Here is a 22,683-nt window from a genome sequence, read left to right as displayed (position 1 = left end):
TGAAGAAATACTGGTAATGGCATATTTTTCAAACGACCATGATTCATTAATTCTGTGCTTTGGTTAAATATGGAGCCTCTTTACATAAGGCATTTGTAAAGTAGTTCATTATTACCACTTCCATGTGCTTATGTGCCGGCTAGAGCCTGGACCTGCAGATGTGAGCAACTCCATATTCGTGCACTTAGTAATCAAACTACCTCAACCTCAAATTTCAAGGTCTTCTCGGGTCTAAAGAAATGTACCCGACCCGTAAGTGACCCCAAGCACTTTTTACCTGAACCCGACGTGCATCTTTTTTTTTTTTAATAAAGACCCGACCCGAGACAAACCCGAAAAAATTAGACCCGAGTCTGATCCGACCCGACGGCAATATTTTTTTAACCCGACTGGACCCGAATGTTGCATAACTCTACACTAAAGTAACCGCTACAGCGTGGATTCAAAATTGATTGACAGGTCTGTTTCACGTCACCAGCCACATGTTGCAAGCGGTCTTGGCAAACAGAGAAGTGGTTGGATAAGGACTCGAGTCGATGCACACACACGAGATACAGTAGTTCGGGTCTTCTCCGGTCCGTTCGGTAAAATGCATTCATTTTAAATTCCCCGAGACACGATGCCGCTATCATTATCCCCGACCCGTGTCCGAGGCACACGTGAAACCTTTAGACCCGAACCCGCTCGGGTCTCGGGTCGGGCCTCGGGTTTTCGGATCTAAGTGGACCCGTGAAGACCTCTACTCAACACTACAGGACAAAACACCTCACACATTCACATTCTGATTGGTCTTGAGCAAAAAAAACCAAAAAAAAAACCCCCATATTGAACACACACACAGTTGAGCTCATCTGTCATTCAGCGCCCCACAATTGCTCCTCTCCCAGACCAGGCTTGTGAATTTCCATGCGATCCTATATATAAATCATGTCAAACCAAAAAAAAAAAACATTACAAATGATTACGGGTCACGGCGTTCGTTCCTCGACGCATCGTTTCAACGAATTCTTCCCTGCGCTCGTTTCATTAGCTGTCCATCCTTCATCATATCGGGTTTCACCTTCCGACGTCCCTCGTCACGACGACAGTTGGTGAAAGCGAGTTCACGAGTTACCGGGATATCGGATTGAGTTCTGCAACTGCTGAGATGAATGGCGATGTGCGATAGGAACAAAGTAAAAGAAGATCCCGGGGTTAGTATCCAGAGTTAGTATTACAGTCTTTGAAGTGTCCTCGTGGGTATTGCTGGTGCGTGAGGGATCTTAGTCTAGAGAGTGCAACAAGAGAGTGAAGGAGAGAAAAACCTTCCATCGTGCCTGGGTTTTTTTTTTTTGATGCGAGCGAGCAGGTGATGAACTCCCGGTAAATTCCGTTGTATTAACGTGCTGTCTACAAGGCCGCTCTAAACTCCCGGGTTGAGTCGAGCGTTTCCTAGCAGACAGGCTAACACGATAAAAGTTGAAAGAAAGGAAACGGTTCACTTAGAGTCCATCTTCCGCCCCTTTTTATTGCAAACACTTCTATAAAATATTCACTGGGAAAAAAAAAAAAACCTACACAACCCGACGGGGTAGAAACAAAACACAAAAGTCTTTACGGTTCTCTTCCTTCTTCCTAATCCTTGCATAGTCTAGGGAGCATTTTTTTCTTCCTGACTGTCAGTCTGAACTCTTTTCATGGGAAATTAATTCCATTATTAAACACGTTTCACCTCAGAAATTTCAATTACTGCCTGCAACACGAGAAGAGCGAGAGAAGGAGAGAGCATCGGCGTCTGTCTGGTCTATTGCATGAATATTGTATAAGGCCATGGCAGTAATCGCAGCTGATAAATACAGTGTCAGGCATAGCGAGGCCTGGATGGATTCATACTGAGGCTGTTTGGACCAGATGGCCACAGAAGACTACGAGTGCACTTGTGTCAGAGCTTTATGAGACTTTGAATAAAAGTTTAAGATACAGGTTTCGCTGCCAACACTTGTTGGCTTGTTAAAGACTTTCTTGTCATGGCCTTCTGGACTGTTAAAGGAAGCACGATGTGGCTCCTTATGTGAGCTGAAATGTTCAGCTGATCTTATTGACTTGGCTGAGCTACTTTATTAATCCATTTATCACTCGTTTTCAGTAAACACTTTATCCTGGTCAGGGTCACGCTGAACACGGGGCGTGAGGTGCCTCGAACGGGACATCGGTCTCTCCCAGGGCTCACGTCATTTACCTCAACCTCAAGTAACGCATCAAGGACAAGTCCTTTTTTTTTTTCCCCCAATGATAAAAAGAAGCCCAAAATCCAAATGACAGAAAGGGGCTTTCTTTCCTTTTTATGTATTTATTCTCTTTTTTTTTAAAAAAAAAAAAAAAAAGAAAAGCTCACGATTCTAGTCTTGGCCTTGTATGCAAACCTTCCTCAAACACTCCTCACAAATCCATCTTCCCTAGATTGTTGAGGGATTTTATGTTGGCATGGCAACACATGGCAAAGAGAGAGTGAGAGTGGGGGAATAAAAAACGCCTGTTGCAACTGCAGGAGCGAGGACGCACTGCGCCTAATGGAAGTAATGCATGAAGGAGAAGTGTGGCTGTGTGTTCGGACGCAGGGGTCCGGGAGTGACAAGAACACTTACTCTAGTAGTAATTGTAGAGCCGGACTTGAGTGAAGGCCACTTTAACAGCCATCCACTGGCCGAGCGCACTACGTCTTCGCTCCCTTCTTTTGTGCAGTTTCATAAGTCATGTCAAATCCGTTAGCACTAAATAAAGCGCTACAGTATGCACGGTCAGGAAAGATCAAACTTTAGAGAGTGGTGCACCAAGCTGAAGAGCAGTGATGCTTGACAAGTCATCGTTACTGCTAACATCCTGCCTAAAATGAAACCTTATTCGGATGATTTTTTTAGCTCACGCTACATTAGCACGTTCAGACCAGTCACCCCTGAACATGACAGGAACAAACAGAAGACAAAGTGAATCAGGGTACAAAAGTGGAGTAACAATGGCTCGGGGTGTTTGTTCGGAAGACGAGACAAACTCGCTTTCAGAAGCGACGTACTCTATTACGCATTTATTACAGGGGATTACCATCCGGGGGAAAATAGGCTCACATGTGCAACCTGGTTCTGCTCTCATCTCCTTTTGTGCCCAAGGCTTCTACAGACCAGCCGTTCTCAGCAGACAAACTCGAGGTCTAACACGTTCTGTTGCTGGCTTCCAGAGGTCATTCCTATTCACCACCATTTCTATCTGTATGGTCCTGACTGATATATGAGATTTAATCGGCTTCCCAAACGACTTTCTACCCATTTAAAGCCCGAGTCTGAAATCCGGTATAATTTCTCATGAATAGAGCTCTGAACAACCCAACACACACAAAACAACCCGGCCAAAAGAATTCGGTAGCGAAAAATTTTCCGCGGCCCTGTGAGAGGATTTAAGGCTTGCAATTTCCTAAATTATGGGCCATTTGTACATTGTACACTTGCGTTTTCAAGGCTTCCTCCGCAGCCTTTAAACATGAAGCCTAGTATTGGCTTTTCCAGCACTCAAATCAATGGGCTTCTAAAACGCGGCTTCGTTTCAGGAGAATTTCACTGGATATCAAGGGCAAGCATTTTTCATCAGAATAGAAGAAAAGAATATAGATCTATACAGATACATAATAAATGGCCTTTCATTTCGAGAAGTGCTCAGAGCTCTCCACCCATTTGGACACAAAGCATATCGATAAATTGTGTTTTTTTTGTTTTGTTTTGTTTTTTTTGCGGTCACTATTTCTAATTGGTTTCGTATTCGCCCGATAAGCACGATTTTTAGGTTTAATGCCATCTTTAGTGTTTAGTCGTCATCTAGCTGAGGCTGCGTTACATTTAATAGTTCACGGTGAACTTTTTACATGACCTACGAGTTCGAGGGCGAGCTGCGCCTTATTTTTTTTTCCTCGTCTTGCTGATATTTTGCGGACTTTAGCACTATTTTTGGTTCATATTAAAAAATGCCCCTTGCTGACACTGAGCCATGAGTCCAAAAGGGAAAAGGTCAAAGCAATTTATATTTGACGTGTGCAATGTGAACACCTTGTCATTGCCTTAGTCCATGCTAGCTCCATGTGATCTCACTCTCTGTCTCTCACACACACAACAGCCCCAACACTAGGACCCAAACACATGCTGCCAGTGCTACCAAGTGTTCCCTGCTGTGAAACATAAGGACAGGTGTGTGTGTGTGTGTGTGTGTGTGTGTGTGTTTATGTATTCAATTGAAGCTAGCATGCACTGAGGCAACAACAAGCTGATCACACGGATCAAATTTCACGCTAAGACAGGACCGCAAAGTTCCCCCTCGCATTTTTTTGGTCCCGTCGTTGTCATCAGTCTCAGGTGTGATGGCTGACAAAAGCGTGGCCTCATAACAGGAGACACAAAGGAAACATACACTGATGAGGAGATGGAGACAAAAGAGACAAAGAGAGATGGGGCTAATGAGGAGAGATGTCAGAGGCACACGAGTCATGATAATGGATGAAATGGTCAGGTTGGTGGGTTATTTATGACACACACACACACACACACACACACACACACACACACGAACGAGGGGAGGGGGGCCTCTGTGAACACCCATCATAGCAATTTCACAATGATTTACGACAAAGTCCTCTGAAGCATGGACGTATAACCTTGATGCTGCCTTATCGTGAAGGAGATATCCGTAGGCATCTTTTGTATCATATCCTTACTCACCCCCCAGGTGTGTGTCTGTGTGTGTGTGTGGATTTCCGTAGGTGTGTGCGTAGGCTACTGGAATGAAAGTGACATTTGTGCTAGGCCCTTAAGGGACTTTTGCAGGCAAGGACAGACGGACGGTTATAGATGAGTTTCTGGGGAAGTGCTAGCTAGTGGGCTAGTGAGAAAGTGGTCTTCCTTTTGCAATTTATAAACAACCATTTTTCTGCACACACAGCTATCAAAGCTGTCTGCCTCATTAAGCCATTGTTCAATAATGTCACCCAGTCAATAACCTTATGAATCAGTCCTTTACTTATCACACAAACGATTGGGGGAGGAAACCTGGGAAGCTGCCGCACTAGAAGTAATGACTTGTCCATCCTGGCTTTCTAATTAACGGGTTACAGTCTAGGCGGACTTTTGTCTTTCCTAGATAAGTCGGTCTGAATTGACTTTGCTTAATGGTATTTCTTCTCCTCTGTACATGCTGCCAACGTTTCCAAAGCATTTATGCTAATATCACAAAAAAGAAATCATTATGCTAGTCATCTTTTACATACGCTATCTAGCTGAGCTGAGTGTCTTGTGCCTTGACCTTTGTACTACAGTATAACCGTATTGTTTAACTTTATTGCATCTATCGTTTGCGGTATTTTTATGCTGGATTTCTCATCAATATGACACCCGAAAATGATCGATCGCATTCCAAATAGGTCAATATAGACATCTTTAACGTGCTTCACCACACTGTTCAGATTATTGGTTAAGTGCTATAGGACTTAGGAAAGCCGGTTGTCTCTGAAAATGTCAAACTAGCCTTGAAGTGATTCCCCAAGCAGAGGTCTGTCTCTGAAGTACTCAAGTCTTTCTTACACCAAACTCTATTGCCTACTCTACTGCCTACTCAGTCCATTTCCCAACATTAACCCTCACACCGATGTGTGCATATGATGTGTACAGGTTTAATAAGGACACCTTCATACCAAACATGTAGCGTTCAATCAGCCAATCAGGCGCCTCGAGGTTTGATGTGTTGTTCGTTTCTGAGATGCTTTTCTGCTTTTCTGGTTGTAAAGAGCGGTTGAAGGACCACTGCCTTTCTGTCAGCATGAACGTGCGCTCCCATCATTTATATTTACAGCATTTAGCAGACGCCCTTATCCAGAGCGACTTACATTTTATCTCATTTTTTTTATACAACTGCGCAATTGAGAGTTAAGGGCCTTGCTCAGGGGCCCAGCAGTGGCAGCTTGGTGGACGTAGGAATCGAACCTTCTGATTGGTAGCCCAACACCTTAACCACTAGGCTACCACATCCCCACACTAGGCTACCCCATCATCAAGGCACTGAACATTTATTTATTTATTTATTTACTCAACCGAGTCCATCTGGCATCAGCGACCATGCCAGAATTAAACTGAATAAGATGACTACATTTTGCTTGATTCGAACAGTTTTGCTACCGCTTGATTGGCTGATTGCATGAATGAGCAGCTGTACAGGTTTTTATATTAAAGTGTCTGCTTTAAAGCCATGAACGACTTTATAGCATAAGGCAAGCCGATCGTGGGTGAATTAAAAAATATAACAAGTAAAATAAAAATATCTGATCCTCAACCTCTGTGAAAAATCCTTTTAGCAGTTCACCAATAATCGTACATTAAAGACGATATTTAATTCTGTTCTATTATAAAACACATTTCAGTCATCAACATAAGTGACCTTATCACCTTGTCCCCGCTTCCATCTATCCTGCCGGGTGTGTTATGATCTTAGCATGCTAGTTCAGGGCTAACGTGCTGCTAACTACAGAGTCCAGATGTTCAATGCCACAATCTGTCCACCCTTTATTCGGTGCCAGTCTTTCTGTGTGCCATGAATCATCTCCTCCTCTGGGTCACAAACAGTGACACTCTGGCAGCTCGAAGCTCATCTCTCCTAACTGGCACGGAGGCATGGGCCTGGCACACACGTTGGCACGGCACCACCATCGCACGACGTCCGACTTTTCACTCTCCTTTCTCTCGCTGTTTCTGTCCCCACAAACACATACAGTACCTAAGCCCGGATTGCAGACGTGATGACAGCTAAGTCATAAAAAAACAGCTTCCAGATGTTCTCAGGTGGCAAAATAATTGCAGCTAATTTATAGAATTTGTGCTACGAGTGCATTTTAATGTTGCATGATGAAACCTAATTAGCCTGTTAAACAACAGCCCACGGATTTAGCACCTCTTAGCTTGTTGTTATTTTCCCCGAGTGCAAGGCATTGCTTATGCCAACCACCTAGAAACGTCAGAAATCTACCGAAACGTTTGCAGAGTTTATTGAGAGAGGGGGGGAAAAAAAGTCATTATTTTTAGCTTTCAGGATAATTGACAGATGCGTCCCTCTGACAGAGCCGCTGTCTTATCAGCTGACTACAGAACATATTTAAAATAAATAAATAAAGACCTAAAAACTTCAGAGGAATCTTTTCACAACGATTTCTCAGGTTGTAACGTTTTTTTTTTCTGTCGGAAAACCAATATTTCATTCCCTTTTATTTTTTTTTGTCTGAAAGATCTTCCAACGTCAGCCTGCTTTTTAGGGATCTGTTTGCTGATTCAGCTTTGCGCTCAATTTACATTCGGCGAATTCTCTTTACTATAGAAATATAATTCAGACTGGGACACTGAACTCGCCTGCATGCGCTGCATACTAAGTCTGCGTTCAGTGGAAATCTGAAAGTCTAAGGCATCGTTTCTGGGGTAATAAAACTCATCTTCGGAAAGCTCTTTATCCTGGTCAGGATTATGATGGATCTGGTCTATGCTGGGAATACTGGGAGTGACTTAGGACTACACCTTAATAGTAGGTCAGTCCATCTTAGCACCTCTATGCACAGGACTAATTACGAATAGCATATGCATTGATTGTCTGCTTTTATTTACAGGAGTCTGCATATAAAAAGTCTGCATTTCCCACCTTTATTTTGATACAGTGGCCAAATTCCAAAGGAAAGCAAATAGGACATTTAGGAGATGTAGATATAAATATATTCCATAAGTATATTCATTAGGGCAAATCAAGTCAAAACACTGACTAGCATTAGCTGTAGCTTTAGCCGTGGCTTTGGAACAATAGACATGATGAGAACAGGACTAAATAGTGGAGTCTACACAACTGTGCTTTGCAGAGACGATTTAAGCCGCGATCAGCACAAAATCTCCCAATAGTACTTGAGGAAAAGCCTTTTGCTTCGCCTCAAGTCATGTGACATAATCTCCTGTATTTTATGGAGGACAAGGCTCTCCTCACCATGTCTTTATTCCTTTCAGAACACAGCTGAAAGCAAAACATTGTGCATAATAGCGTGTTTGTACTGTACGTCTACATCAAGCTGCCTTAACTGCCCAAATAAGGGTCATACTGAATAGCCATTAACATTTTGGCAAATGCTCAGCATTGTGTCTCGTTCGGAAAGCAGCCTGGACTACAATGTGCTGAACATGCTGCTAAGCCTGGCCTGAAATCCACAGGGGAAAACAGACTTCAGAAACACGTCTCTGATGTCTGGAGCCTTTGGAGAGCTATTCGGAGACATGTTTGCTTTCAGACAGCTAGGAACAGCAGCGTTTGCCTCACATCATCCACGGGAAAAAGATATAAATGTGTTGGTAGTAATGACAATGTCAGGCATGGACAGGGTTTGGATGCAGGCGTGGGGTTTTATTAAACGAAACAGACAAATCTGAAAAGGGCAAAGACTGACAGAGTGTCAGGTGATCAGAAGACGGATTTAACTGGGGTAGGCAGAAGTCAACAAAACAGACAGGGTCGATACTGGAAAAGTGCACAGACAAAACAAAAAAGCTCAGAACCATCAAGTAAGAGTCTACAAAGAGGCTTCAATGAAAGTTATGCATGGAGTCGCATATTTCTTGAAGATCGTGTGAAGAAGAACCATATTATTTTATAGAAGAGAATAGAACAGAACTAGGCACAGAAGCCTTTATTATTGCCACATATACATTACAGCACAGTGGAATTCTTTTCTCCACATACCCCAACTGAGGAGATTGGGGTCAGAGTGCAGGGGCAGCTATGATACAGTGCCCCTGGAGCAGAGATGGTTGAGGGCCTTGCTCAAGGGCCCAGCAGTGGCAGCTTGGCTGTGAACCCTGATCCTGCGATCAACAACCCAGAGCCTTAACCAGTTGAGCTACCGCTGCCCCATTGCCCCACTGTTACCATCAATGTAAAAGCATTGCTAGCATTGGCAAAGAAACCTTGTGAGCTACTGCTGAAACATTTCCTGAATGATTTCTTCAAACCATTTTAAAAGTAAAAGCCTAAATGGCCGCGCACTCACCGAGTCACCCGCACTGCACTGAGGTTTCAGCGATACGTTCTTACAGCTACTAAATAAATACAATTGTTTATATTGGACACAGATTTTGGATCCATACAGAACAAATCCAAGTGAACACCAAGAGAAAAAAAAGCAACTTATGTGTCTAATGTGACTGATACGTCCTGAAAGTGTCTTGTTTATCATCCTTTAGACAGCGGTGCACATGGAGAGGGGACAGGATGAGGAAGTCCACTAGAGTGAAGAGTCCTAGATGAGTAATTTGGCCGCTGAGGTGAATTGGCCAAAAACACTCAAAGCGAAAACTCTTCACGTTGCCCAGAGTTACAGACTGTTGGTGAGAGCTTGGGGTTCTATTTGGTGTAATCATTCGAGAGCAGTGATCATCCACCATGATGCTGGAGCTCTAACTTCCTACACAATTCAGTCCGAATGTAATCCATCCGACACACCTGCAATACGGACGTGATTAGTTAGTAGTCAGGACGTAATTAAGCCGGATCGGCCGTAGCTGCAGCGAGATACGTCTTCTGGAATCAGGTCGGTGATCGACGCTCGACTCGAAGCATTCGCTTAAAATAATTTCTTCCGGACTTTGGATTATTTGCGCAATTTTCCCTTTTTTTCACTTGTAAATGGGAGGTTCTTCTATTTGCTGTTTTTATTATTTACCTTTCGAGCAGCAAAGAACTGAAAGAATGCCATTGAACTGGGTCCTTTTACAGCAACACTCAAGCAGGAATGTTATTGGATGCACAGCATGCCATTGCACAGGAATACCTACAACTAAAAGATGTTCTCTTTAGATGTTCTTCTAAAAGAAGGTTTGAGACATGAAAGCCAGCATGAGATAAAAGTCTGGCTTTATACGGTAACAAGGGCTTCCATCTTCTCCCTGGCCGTGACGAGCAATCACGACTATAACAACAGTAAGTAACCTGACTAGTTAAACCAATCATTTTACTCAGTTTGAAAAAAAGTAAGTGGTTGTCTTTCACACCTGATGAAACCCCAGTACACCGATTTCATGAGGACCAAGAATCCGGACTGCTCCCGGACTCAAATGCCCCTTTTCCACCGAGGCAGTTTGAGTGCTGGTTCGGAGTCTAATTTAGAACCAGTTCTTTCTTTTTCGACAGCCAAAGCACCGGCTCTGAACCAGGAAAAGTGGTTAATAAGTAGCACCAAAACGTTGCTGGTCTAGACTTAAGAACCGCTTGTGTCAGGGGCTGTAGGCGGTGCTGGGCTACTGTTAGCGCATTTGATAAAGTACCTTAAGTATACTAAGTATACTAATGTTTAATACTCTCTTACCTTACTTTTAATACTCTCTTACCGCAATATGATCCACTATCAGCACACATGATAGTAGGCAGATACAGGCTAACGCTAACTTTTTTCTGTGTTAATGATAAAATAATGTTATGTACTTTCTCGATTACAACCTCCGGTTATACAGATTACACGGAGCTGCACGTTCACGTCGGATTCGCCGCGTTTGGTCGCCAATGTAGGTTCACAAAGCCATGAGCATTAACAATAAAGCAACAACCGGCATTGTTGTGTTTGTGTTTGCCGCTGCTGCGCTAACGTTGCTGTGTAACGTGATACGTATACAGTGACGTCAGACTCGGCTCTGCGACGACTCTCTAACCGATAGAAAGGCAAACCGGTTCTTAGAACTTACAACTTTGAACCAGCACCAGCTCTAGCTCTGAACCAGCACCCGGGTCTTTCTGGTGGAAAAGGGGTAAAAGACAGCTTTCACACTACACCAAACAAAGGAAACCCAGGAGGCAAACAACCCCTAAATTGGCCATTTATAAAGTACAATGATCTTACAGTGCAATAAGAAGCTGAAACAACCATGACACAATCTTACTTATCGATGTGTAACACAGACACAAAAAACATGGCCAAGGAATGTCTTGTTGGTTGCATCATCTTCCTCCCTCTTCTGGTCTCTGCCTAGCTTCCAGATAAGGATGACCTCGGAGCAAGCATGTTGATGTTTGTACTGCTGGATTTCTGACAACATTTCTTCATGCTTAGTGATCAGTGGTTAAAAAAAAAAAAAATTCTGCCTTCTTTGAGTTCGAGTCTCTGATCCATCGAGTCGTTTTGTTTCTTTTTATTTCAATTTGCTTGGCCGTGTCTCCTTCGGTGCTAACCGCCGCATGTGATACCGCTTCCAGAGAAGTCGCAGACTGGCATTCATCCGACCCAAATATCGCAACCTTCACCTCTGGCTCCGTATCTGGATTTCCTTTAATGTTTATGGCTTTATTTTTCCATCATATTCTGATTGTCTGCTCAGAAACTGAAGCGTCTCAGATTTATGTCATCTCAGTAGTACTACCATCAACAAGCCAAATAAATCAGTATGTACTGTAAACTTGCCCTCTGTTGAGTTACGCCAAGTGCCCTTTAGCAAGAGATGCTAGCTAGCTCACAATTTAGCATCCTGACAACTGAGCAATAATTGCTAACATGTTCGTTAGTATGTCAAAACGCTCTGATGTGTGGGATTTGTTTCTAATCATTTCAGCTAGAGCTGTTCTAGTAAACGAATCGACTCCGTCAGAGCAGAGATTTCAAAACGATATCGTCTTTTCGGAAGTAGCTATCGATATCGATTTGCTAGCTCACCAGCAATTCCTGTTAGAAAGAAACATCTGCATTTCGACTTTCTTTTTTTAAATGTTTTTTTCCACATTTATTTGCATAAATATTTAATAAAAGTGGTTAAAAAAAAAGAAAAAAAAAAAGAAGTGCGGCTGTGTGGCATTCGATATGTCCAAGCATTCCTTTATCCGCTAACAAACGTGAATGTCTGTGTGGACCTGTGCTACAATGCTGGGGTTATGTTTGTGATGGTAGATGGCCTCAGGGATTGTCTAGCCAGCTTCTCTCGCTGTATCTCTTTAAAGAGAAGTGACATATTCACTGTCAGCCTCCAAATGCTGCTCGGAGTCTGGGTGAAGCAGATAGACCCTCCACACACATACACACTCACACACACACTCTGAGAACAGCAGCATGCACTGACATAAACACTCATCATCTTCACAGCTTAGAAGAATCTCTCTTGTGTAATGACGGCTATCAGAATGCAGTAGACAATAGCTGAGCAGATAAATAAAGAAGGAACCCAGAGTTTAATTGTGTGGAGATGATATTCTCAGCGATTGGCGGTCAAGTCAACGCGATTTGTCAAATTTCCTCAAAAACCATGCTTTAGTGATACCGAGACGAGACTCCAGAACAGAACACAAAGCGTGTTGATTGTGTCCTGTAACGCATGACTGCATGCTAGACTAGAACTTAATTGCTGCTTTGGCATCTCAGACAAAGATCTAAAGTCGTTTGACAGTCGACTCTGAAACCTTGCTGCTGTTTGCACATAATTAGGATACAAATTGCCCCAAATGTAGCCACAAATGCCAGGCTGTTGAACAGAAATGAATCTGGATCTTTATAAATCGCCTCACCGGATGTCTCGGTTTGGTGCCAAATGCACAAAGCGCCACTACTTGATGTACAATTAACCTTTGAATGGATGTAAAACAGCCGGTGAGGCGGCGGCACTGGCTGGAGATCAGAAGCCGACATTGTTGTCTGTGTCTATTAAGAAAAAATCCCATAAAACATTTGGCGTGTGACATTTCCAGGATGATAAACCTGACGCAAGTAAACATACTGTACGAACTGACATGCATCGTTACCTTCGGAAATGATTGAAATGTGAAATTTATTTTTTTCCCCCCACAGTATGCAAATAATCCATATGCTTCCGAGTGCCAAGCAAACACTCGGACAGCTTGGTGGCTAGCACACTCCAGCAATATCTGACCGTTATGATAATGTGAGATATGCCCTGACTTAAAAGCAGTACTTTCATGTCCAAGCTAGTCACTTGTGAAGTCCTGGCAGTCATCAGGGACTCTGGCTGCACCGAGTGAAAACCCTCAGTGCGAGGACAGTGCAGCGAAAATGGCTGCCAGAGGTCTCAGGCCCGGCCCGGGGGCTGCTCGCCGTAAATCAGCAGGATCCATTAAGAGCGCAGTGAGCACTTTCCACCCTGGTAATACATCTCCTGGCAGTATTTCAATCTCCCTTTTTTTTGCCAACACCTACAGCATTTTTTCCCTTAATCTTTATAATAGCATCGACTGGCGGTTAGAGACCTTGTCCCATTTGTCACCTTTTTACTGTGCGCTTGAGACACGCTGACCCACACATTGTGACACCAATTAAAGCAGACAATTTATTTTAGCTTAGTCGCGAATATGGAGGATTCAGAGTCGGCTTCGGGCTTTTCGTCACCTCGGAGAACAAAGCAGGGTCTGTGTAGACGGCCACGTGTTTATTATGTGAATAGACCGGGTTTTGTTTATTATAACAGTTTCAGCGGTAATTTAATGTCAGCAGATTATTTACAAGGAATAAATACTGCAGGGAAGGAGAAACTATTTACTCATTACGGCTTAGTAGGTGTCTTACTTCTTAATCGCTGTGTGATTGATATTTAATAGGGGAAATAAAGAACAATCGGTGCGATAGAAGCAGACGTTATTGGGCATCTGGCAGCAGCAGACGTTTTCTCTGGAATTGATAGATTCACAGCGGGATGGCGGTAATGTTTCACTTCTCTACTGATAGGGGCATGACAGCTGAAAATCCAATCTATGAGCTTGTTATGCATGGCTCCGCTTATATAAGAAATGATTAGCAATGCTGCGGAGGCGCGTGTTTGGACGAGCACGTGCAGCCCTTTCTACTTACATGATGAACTGGAAGCAACTGTCTTAGATTACACACTGAATAAATAAACAAAGATCAAATCTCAAACGCATGGATTTGTTTAGGATTGTTTTGTGCTGAAAGGACAGGCTAAAAATGTTCAAAAGTGAATATGACAAAAACAAACAAACAAACAAAGAAACGTTCGAGTAAATGCAAAGTTCTCTGTGCTGAAGACTTTCATGTGGAGGAAAACTGTAGCTGTTGTAACTCTGGAGACTCCTTCAGTAAACGTAACACAACAGAAACCTAAATCTAACCATCAATATATTAATGGCTACTGTATATATTTTTGTTTTTTAATAACATCACACATTTTACAGTCAGTTTATTATGAGCTATTACTGTACGTTTAAAAAAAAAGAAAAAGTCATTACTTTATATTACTAAATTGTCTGAGCTGCTGTTATAGGAATCAAAACCTTCTGAGCCTTTACATTTCCGGCCTAATTTATTTGAATGATTTTTTTTTTTAAATATAATCAATACTATAGAATTTTAGCACCGGTGTTGATTTTGCACCAGGGCAAATGGCAAGTCAAACATTTTCTTCACATTTCTGGCCTGGAGCTCCTGTCAAGAAATGTGTTTCTCCCTGGTGATGACAGCACACCTCTGGGGTCCAGTGAACCAGGGGTATCAATTCAAGACCCAAACAACCCTTACCTCCTTTAATATATTTCATCTCCTGGCACACCTGAGGCAGGTAAGTGATGGGGAATACTAATTCCCCAGCTCAGTGTTGTAGGCTCCATCATTACAAGCTCAGAGCTCCACTGATCTAAAGATCTTCATCATGCTTTTAGTGCCAAAAAAGACATACATGTGCCTCATGAAACTTTGGTCGATCTTGTTACTTTTATGACCGGGAGGTTGTAGATGCGATAAAATAAGTGTACTTGTGCTTTACTGTTAGCGGATATATTTATGACGGTCATTTGTTGGTTTGAGGAAATGAAAACCAGAGTTATAAGGACTATAGCTCATCCTCGAATTACATGATGTCAGAGGTTCTGGCCAGACATTTGACCTTTGCTTGGTTCCACAGTATATCTGAGCTGAATGCGTTCTAACACGAGTAGTTGTAATAAAGTATTGCTGCAATGAACGTGGAAATACTGGTCCCAGGGCACATCCATATTTGGACACGCTTTCATTCATTTCTGGTAGCTGTTGTAAAAGTCTATGAGCACACAGTACAGTAGCTTACTGATGTCAATAATGGAACAAATCCAAGTCCAGACTGTATGTTAAGCACAAATGTTCCCCCATGGGATCAGAGTATACAACATATATAAGCTTCTACTTAAAGAAGTGCTGACAAAGAGCAGTTTCTGAGGTAGATCTTGCTCATCGCAGCAACACGAGTACCATTGGAAATTGTGAACATGCTCTGTGCACTATCGACGTTCTGTTGCATTACAGAAACAAGCCTTGAACCGCAGTCCTTATTAATTTTCCTGTGACAACATTAATGGAGTGCAATGGCCCGTTCTGTTCTTTCTGTGCACTTGCCCCGGTGGGCCGTCCTTTCAGTCGGCTCAGACACGCTTTCCTGTCACTCGGGGTTCGGGGGGAGTCACGTTTCATTAATACGAGTCAATTTTTGCATGATTTGTTCCAATAGCAATTGAGCTAATATGCATTCGAAACAGCAAAGAACAAAAGATCTGCAGGAATCCATGTAGGAAAGTTGTGGAAAGAAGACAGAAAAAGGTCTTAAGTCTTAACATTGTTATGTATCATATGAATAAGAACCTGAAAGCTCTTGAACATTTTAGTATTCTTAAACTAGCGGTTCATAGGTAATATGTCAAAACTTTTATTCAATTAAAAGCATTGTAGCCTTGGTGATCGTACGTACGACTAAAACCAGTTTGCCAGTATACATATATATAGAGCCAGAATTTATCATATATCAATATCTAGAATCGGGGGGCACGGTGGCTTAGTGGTTAGCACGTTCGCCTCACACCTCCAGGGTTGGGGGTTCGATTCCCGCCTCCACCTTGTGTGTGTGGAGTTTGCATGTTCTCCCCGTGCCTCGGGGGTTTCCTCCGGGTATTCCGGTTTCCTCCCCCGGTCCAAAGACATGCATGGTAGGTTGATTGGCATCTCTGGAAAATTGTCCGTAGTGTGTGAGTGTGTGAGTGAATGAGAGTGTGTGTGCCCTGTGATGGGTCGGCACTCCGTCCAGTGTGTATCCTGCCTCGATGCCCGATGACGCCTGAGATAGGCACAGGCTCCCCGTGACCCGAGGTAGTTTGGATAAGCGGTAGTAAATGAATGAATGAATATCTAGTATTTGATTATCTTCCTAACCAGTTATGTTAACTACTAGATTCAAGTCAGTTCATGTTGGTAAGTAAACCAGTTCATGTTGGTAAGTAAACTAAAACATGAGCTTTTAAATTAGTATGATGGAATATTTACCTGAGGAAGGGCCAGACGCACTCATCCTCACACTGTGGCTTATTCACTGGCTGGAGTAACAAAAGAAGTACTTCACAGCTACTATAACACTATAAAATACAACAAAGTAGTACATAAGGATTTATATACACCTGTAATGTGTAAACAGGATTAAACTCTAAGACCGTTTTTTGCACAGCATGCACAGACTACACATATCTCACACCTCGGCTCTTTCCTCCCGACCGTCACGCCGTTCATCTGATGCACTTGTATATTTATATTTGGTATATTTCTGAACTGGTTATTCTTCTGGATGCTATGTTTATGATGTGGAAATGTGTACGCTGGTTTTCGTGACCGATCCAATTTGAATTCTGAGTAGTAACCAAAACAGACTCTTAAACTCCGATAGCAACCAAATAAAGAATAAATACTTTAAAATAATATTTAATTATATCAACAAAATATTTCGCAGCCCTGTCATTTCTGCCAGCTCGGTGCCGAGACCTTTCACATGTGCTTTGATGGAACGGCGACCGGCAGACAAATGTATCTTATCCTAATGTAACTTGGGCTATGGAAAATAAACAAGGTTCGCATGTCTGATGACTTTGGGGAGTACATTAAGACGGAGGGAGCCCCAGATGGGCGTCGCCGTTCCACTCGGTGGGCCCCGTTTCATTATCTCGCCATGTTCTCCCCTGTGACCCGCCGCAAAAATGACAACTGATTTACCTCAAGATCAATTTGTATGTAAATCAGTAAAGAGTTTGGAGGAGCGACGGAGTGGATTAACAGTAGTCATTTTCAGGTCTGTTGACTGTCGGTTCGGGGGAAAGCGCACCCAAATGGAGAGGTTAATGGAGCTGATTTAGATAATGTGACCCTTTTAAAAAACAGAAGCCCCATCCTTTACACGGCCCCGGACCGCCCTGCCCACGTTTGCCTGAATCTAATTGAACTGCACCCACTCTGACTGCATACTTTTAAACCTTTCATTTGTTTTTCTCCTCTCTGCATTAGAACCATGAAAGCCATGCGAGGTCTTCAGTATGCAGAACGCAGCTGTGTTTTGCTGGAAACATTATCACACACACAAACGTCTGATGTCCTGGTTTTTAAGGCCCTGCTGTGGGGAGAAACAGCCTGTTCTTTGGTCATCGGCACGGACGTTAAAATATAGCAGGCGGCCATAGAGATGACCTTTTATCTGGGATGATAAATGGCCTTTCTGACTCACAGACAGCCTTGCCAATTTCCTTCCCCTTTGATTCCCGACTAAGGCGAAAGGTCCTTCCTGGAACTTGTGTGGAACCTGCCGGATGTGTCGCTCCTCGCCGGGAGCTGTGAGACTCTTTATGAAAGCACAGATGTTTTGGCAGCATCTCTTCTTCACATCTCTACTCTTCTTCTTCCTTCCCTCACATCTCTCTTAATCATTTCTAAAGCGTTTGATAATTAAACCTTAAGGCTTTACAAGTTTGTGCTTTTATACCAGTTGTGAATTGTCACGAGTGTGCGATTTGGTTGCCTACTGATATAACATTTACAAAGAGGTTTTAAACACAGAGAAAGTGACCTTCACTACAACCGGCGCTCGCTTCAGGCAACTTAAATTTACTTCATTTTAATTAGAAAACAGCATTTTGTCTCCAACCGCTAGAAGTGCACTTTTCCTTGAAATATAAATCCCGAATTCGAATCAACGTTATATGAACTGACGAGGTCACGTCGAAAGTACTGAATAATTGAAAAAAATAATAAAATGAAATAATTATAATAAAGTAAAAGAGACATAGGATGTCCTCAATCCAAACAATCCTTTGAAGGTTTCTTTTCTTATTTATTTTCATAGCTTGAGATGAAGCTCAAAAAACGTGACGACTCTCTTTTTCCTTCGGGCGGCTCGCAGGGACCGAGACTGACAGGCTGGTCAGAACAGGAAGTGACCGAGCAGATGGACGGAAAGCTTTTTCTAAAGGAAAATGCCATCCACACAAGTACACCGATGTTACTCGTCTTGCCCAGACAGACCTTTCTTCATGTTTCTTCCTAAAGAAGCATGATCCCTGTATATAATGGGAGCGCGTGTATGAGTGTGAGACGGTGGTGCTTTTACGTCTGACATGCTTTTCTTGCCAACACTAGATTTTAGTTTCACTTTTAATTCCTTCTCTCTTTAGATGAAGTCAAGGTGAGGTGAGTGGAAGCACATTATACAGACGCATGTGCTTTAGGATGAAAGATTACAGCTCTCTACACTGGGAGTAAATATCTACAGTATATACAGAATATATATATAAATATACGGCCACATCAGACTCTGCTTCACAGAACAGACACACAATCACACACAATCACACACAATCACACACAATCACACACACTCACTCACACAATCACACACACACACACACACGCACACAATCACACACGCACACACTCACTCACACAATCACACACACACACACACACTCACTCACACAATCACACACACAATCACACACACAATTACACACACAATCACACACACAATCACACACACACACACACACTCACACAATCACACACACAATCACACACACAGACACATACACACACACTCACTCACACAATCACACACACGCACACACACACTCAGTCACTTACGCAATCACACACACTCACAAATATACACACACATTCACTCACACAATCGCTCACTACCTTAATCACACACCCACACAACACAGACACACACACACACACTCACACAATCACACACACACACATACACACTCACTCACTTACGCAATCACACACACTAACACATATACACACACTCAGACAATCGCTCACTACCTTAATCACACACCCACACCCACACCACACACACACACACACTCACTCAATTCAAGCCACGTCTAGAAGATCATGTGCATAACTTAAAGCATTCTTAAGAACACCACAAAGATCTAATTCCAAGTGGGAACTGGAATCCAACGTCTGAAGTTGACGGTAAATCTTGTCTACAAAATGAAATGTTTACTCGACTCCGCAGCCGATTTTAGATTTTCTAGAAGTGACGTAAGTGAAAATTAACTTCAAGTTAAGTAATTGTGGTTAATTAAAAGAAGGGACACCTCCATCATGCTGCATCCAAACTGACTTGAACTCGAGTCGTAATTACGACTTCCAAACTCGTAAACTGGTTTGCTGTCCCAGTTTGACCTTATTCCTGCCTCTAGCTTCACCGTGTTTATCCAGTTTGCCTCGTGTTTTTGATTGTCTGCTACAACTCGATTAAAGCAGCCTTACCTGCACTTGCATCTGCCTCAGCCTCCTGGTTGTGACTCACTGTAAACAAAAGAACAAAAAGTTCTCCTGAGACCATTCAGGTGGCACGAAACCATCATATACTGAACACACGAACATGTTCAGGTTGAATTAAACCACTGAAAAATGTCGATTTTTATAGATGAGCTGTTTAAGGATGTGAAGGTCTTAAATAGATTTACATCATCATGTAAAAGTAAGATTTCTGAAACGTTTTAATGATCAGATTTCGAGGTAACGTTTAGCTGTACGGTGGCCTTCGACTGGCGACACGCTGTTTCACAAGTACTCAAAGTTTTTATTTCATGTTCAAGTTATTTTACTGACCTTCACATTAGATGTTGTGAAGCACGTTTTCCTGAAAACACTATTTTTTCTTGTGAAAATCGTTTACAACAGGCCGTAACGTTAGAGGTCGTGGTCTTTTCTTTCCTCTCCACTGAGGGAGGTCTGTAACAAACGTGAGCTTATCTAGAGTTTGAACTCGGGACCTCTGGCAGGAATATTTGTAAATGTAATATCATTGGAAAACAAATAAATCTCCAATGATACAATCAGCCAGATGTTATACATCAGGAGGCTAACAATGTGTTGTAACGTCTCGCCAGCTTGTCCTCTGCTTTGGCTAATTTTTTTGGTCACCTGTACCAGGACAAGGAAGCAGTTTGTGCTGTTGATTGATGGGTGACTTTGAGGGTTGAGAGATTTTAACAGCTGACAGTTTGTCAATAGTCATTTTTTGCCTCCTCTGTCAGCGCCTCGACTCTATGGAATTTCTGCTTATTAATGATTAATGTGTATTTAGGGGAAAGCTCGAGGAAATCACACATCATAGTCCTATCAAACTTCAACAGCTGGTGCATTTATGCAAAATAATACAAAACAGCAACCAAAAAAAATAAAACAGCAACCAAACAAAAACAAAATACCCATAAACAAATAAATAGTAAAAACAAGTCAGTAAAACAAAACACTAACAAAAACAAACAAGGAAATTTGTTAAAAACTGACAGCAAAACCAAAAACACTGCTATAAAACCCACAGCATACTCACAAACCAAACAGGCAACATTGAAAATGTCAAAACACACACACACACACACACACACACACACACACAGACCAAACTCATTCATTCATTCATTAATTTTCTACCGCTTATCCAAACTTCTCAGGCGTCATCGGGCATCAAGGCAGGATACACACTGGACGGAGTGCCAACCCATCACAGGGCACACACACACACACACACACACACACACACACACACACACACACACACACACACACACACACGCACACACACACACACTCACACTTATTCACTCACACTACGGACAATTTTCCAGAGATGCCAATCAACCTACCATGCATGTCTTTGGACCGGGGGAGGAAACCGGAGTACCCGGAGGAAACCCCCGAGGCACGGGGAGAACATGCAAACTCGACACACACAAGGCGGAGGTGGGAATCTAACCCCCACCCCTGGGGTTGTGAGACGAACATGCTAACCACTAAGCCACCGTTGCCCCCCCCCCCCCCCCCAGCTATTTCAGTCACATCGAAAAACAGGAAAAAACCTAAAACAAAAGTAAAAACAAACAATCAAACAAACAAATAAATAAATAAACTAAAAAGACAAAAGCAAAAATATAAACACAAGGGCAGAAACACAAACTCAAATCCATACACAACAGAAAAACATATGGACAAGCTTTATATGTCACAGCCAAGAAACGCACGAACACACAAAAACACAACAACAAACAACAAACATCACAACGAACCAAAAACATTTATCAGGAGATGCAACAATAAAGCTAATAACACAACAAACCAGGAGATGCAACAATAAAGCTAATAACACAACAAACACACAAAGGTGTTGGGCTACTGATCGGAAGGTCATGGGTTTGAACCCCAGGTCCACCAAGCTGCCACTGCTGGGCCCCTGAGCAAGGCCCTTATCCCTCAGTTGCTCAGTTGTAAGTCACTCTGCTTATGCCATAAATGTAAATGTAAACCAGGAGATGCAACAACCACACCAACATCACAACATGAACCCTGTAGGACATTAGTGAACCTTTCATGCCCGTTGCTTATTGGCTGCAACGTGTCTGTCTGAGAGCCTGGAAATCTGAGCCGGAGGATTTGACAGAAGAGGAAATATGAGCTTAACTGAATCTACTGACGCTTTTATTCCTGCTTATCTGTACCGAGGGAATTTGTATGATTTTATTTTAGATATTCTGTCTTTAATTAGTCAGACGCGTTTATCATCGCTGACTTTACCCAAAGTTTGTCAGTATTTTTATTATTTGTATTCACACTGCACTGTGGATCAGTTAGCACTGATCTCGCACGAAAGCATCCCGTCTGTCAAAATTCACGAATTCTGTTCAAAGAAAGAAATAAAAATGTCCAACAAAACTAAACCAAAGCGTGCTGAGGTCCACTGCAGCATTTCTGACTCGTTCGTCCTCCACATCGGCGTATGACGTTAGCGTAGCGTCGGTGTTTTCAGGCCACGGTGCTGAGGGTGATAAAGGGAGAGAGAACTCCTGAGACTTGTTTTTGAGGTGTCTATGAAGCGCTTGGGTCGTTGCAGCACATACTGGCTGTGATCTTATCTATTGTGCCGAGCTGCATGCTGGGAAAGAGGAGCGTGTAAAGCGCAGCGACGCGAGTCAACTCGGATTCGACAAAATGGGGAAAAAAAACGTTATACGGGTTTGCAAACTCTGAGTCGTTATCAGGAATGATGAAAGAAACGCTTCACATTATAAGAATCTGTAAATGAATGAATTTGTTGTTGCTAAATAAATAATAATCGGCTGCGTCTGATCAGCACATGATGTCTAACTGTTATTGTAGTGGTTTATGTTTGGTTATTAGGTTTCTCTGTTTGTCCTTCTGTAGTCGGTTTGCTGTTGAATCGAGTTCCGCTTTTCGCTCTTTAGTTTTTCGCTGAAGTTTACTTATTTGCTGCTGTGTTTTCTGATATGTTGTTGAATTAGCAAATTTGCCCCGCTGTTGTGTTCTTGGGTTTGCTTGTCTGTTCTTTTCTGCCTCAA

General features: G+C 42.6%; 1 protein-coding gene across 1 annotated transcript in view; it reads right to left on the bottom strand.

The window, feature by feature from the left end:
* Window positions 1-22,683, bottom strand: part of glis3 (GLIS family zinc finger 3) — a 173,526-nt gene that overhangs the window by 39,114 nt on the left and 111,729 nt on the right. Inside the window, exon 5 of the mRNA XM_047804824.1 lies at window positions 19,592-19,630. The gene's annotated coding sequence lies outside the window, so the exon portion shown is untranslated. The remainder of the gene's footprint in view (window positions 1-19,591; window positions 19,631-22,683) is intronic.

This window comes from Tachysurus fulvidraco, chromosome 20 (genome assembly GCF_022655615.1).
Source record: "Tachysurus fulvidraco isolate hzauxx_2018 chromosome 20, HZAU_PFXX_2.0, whole genome shotgun sequence".
In the NCBI taxonomy this organism is placed as follows: Eukaryota; Metazoa; Chordata; class Actinopteri; order Siluriformes; family Bagridae; genus Tachysurus; species Tachysurus fulvidraco.
Note: the sequence above shows the minus strand (reverse complement) of the source record. Positions and strands in the feature narration are given on the sequence as shown.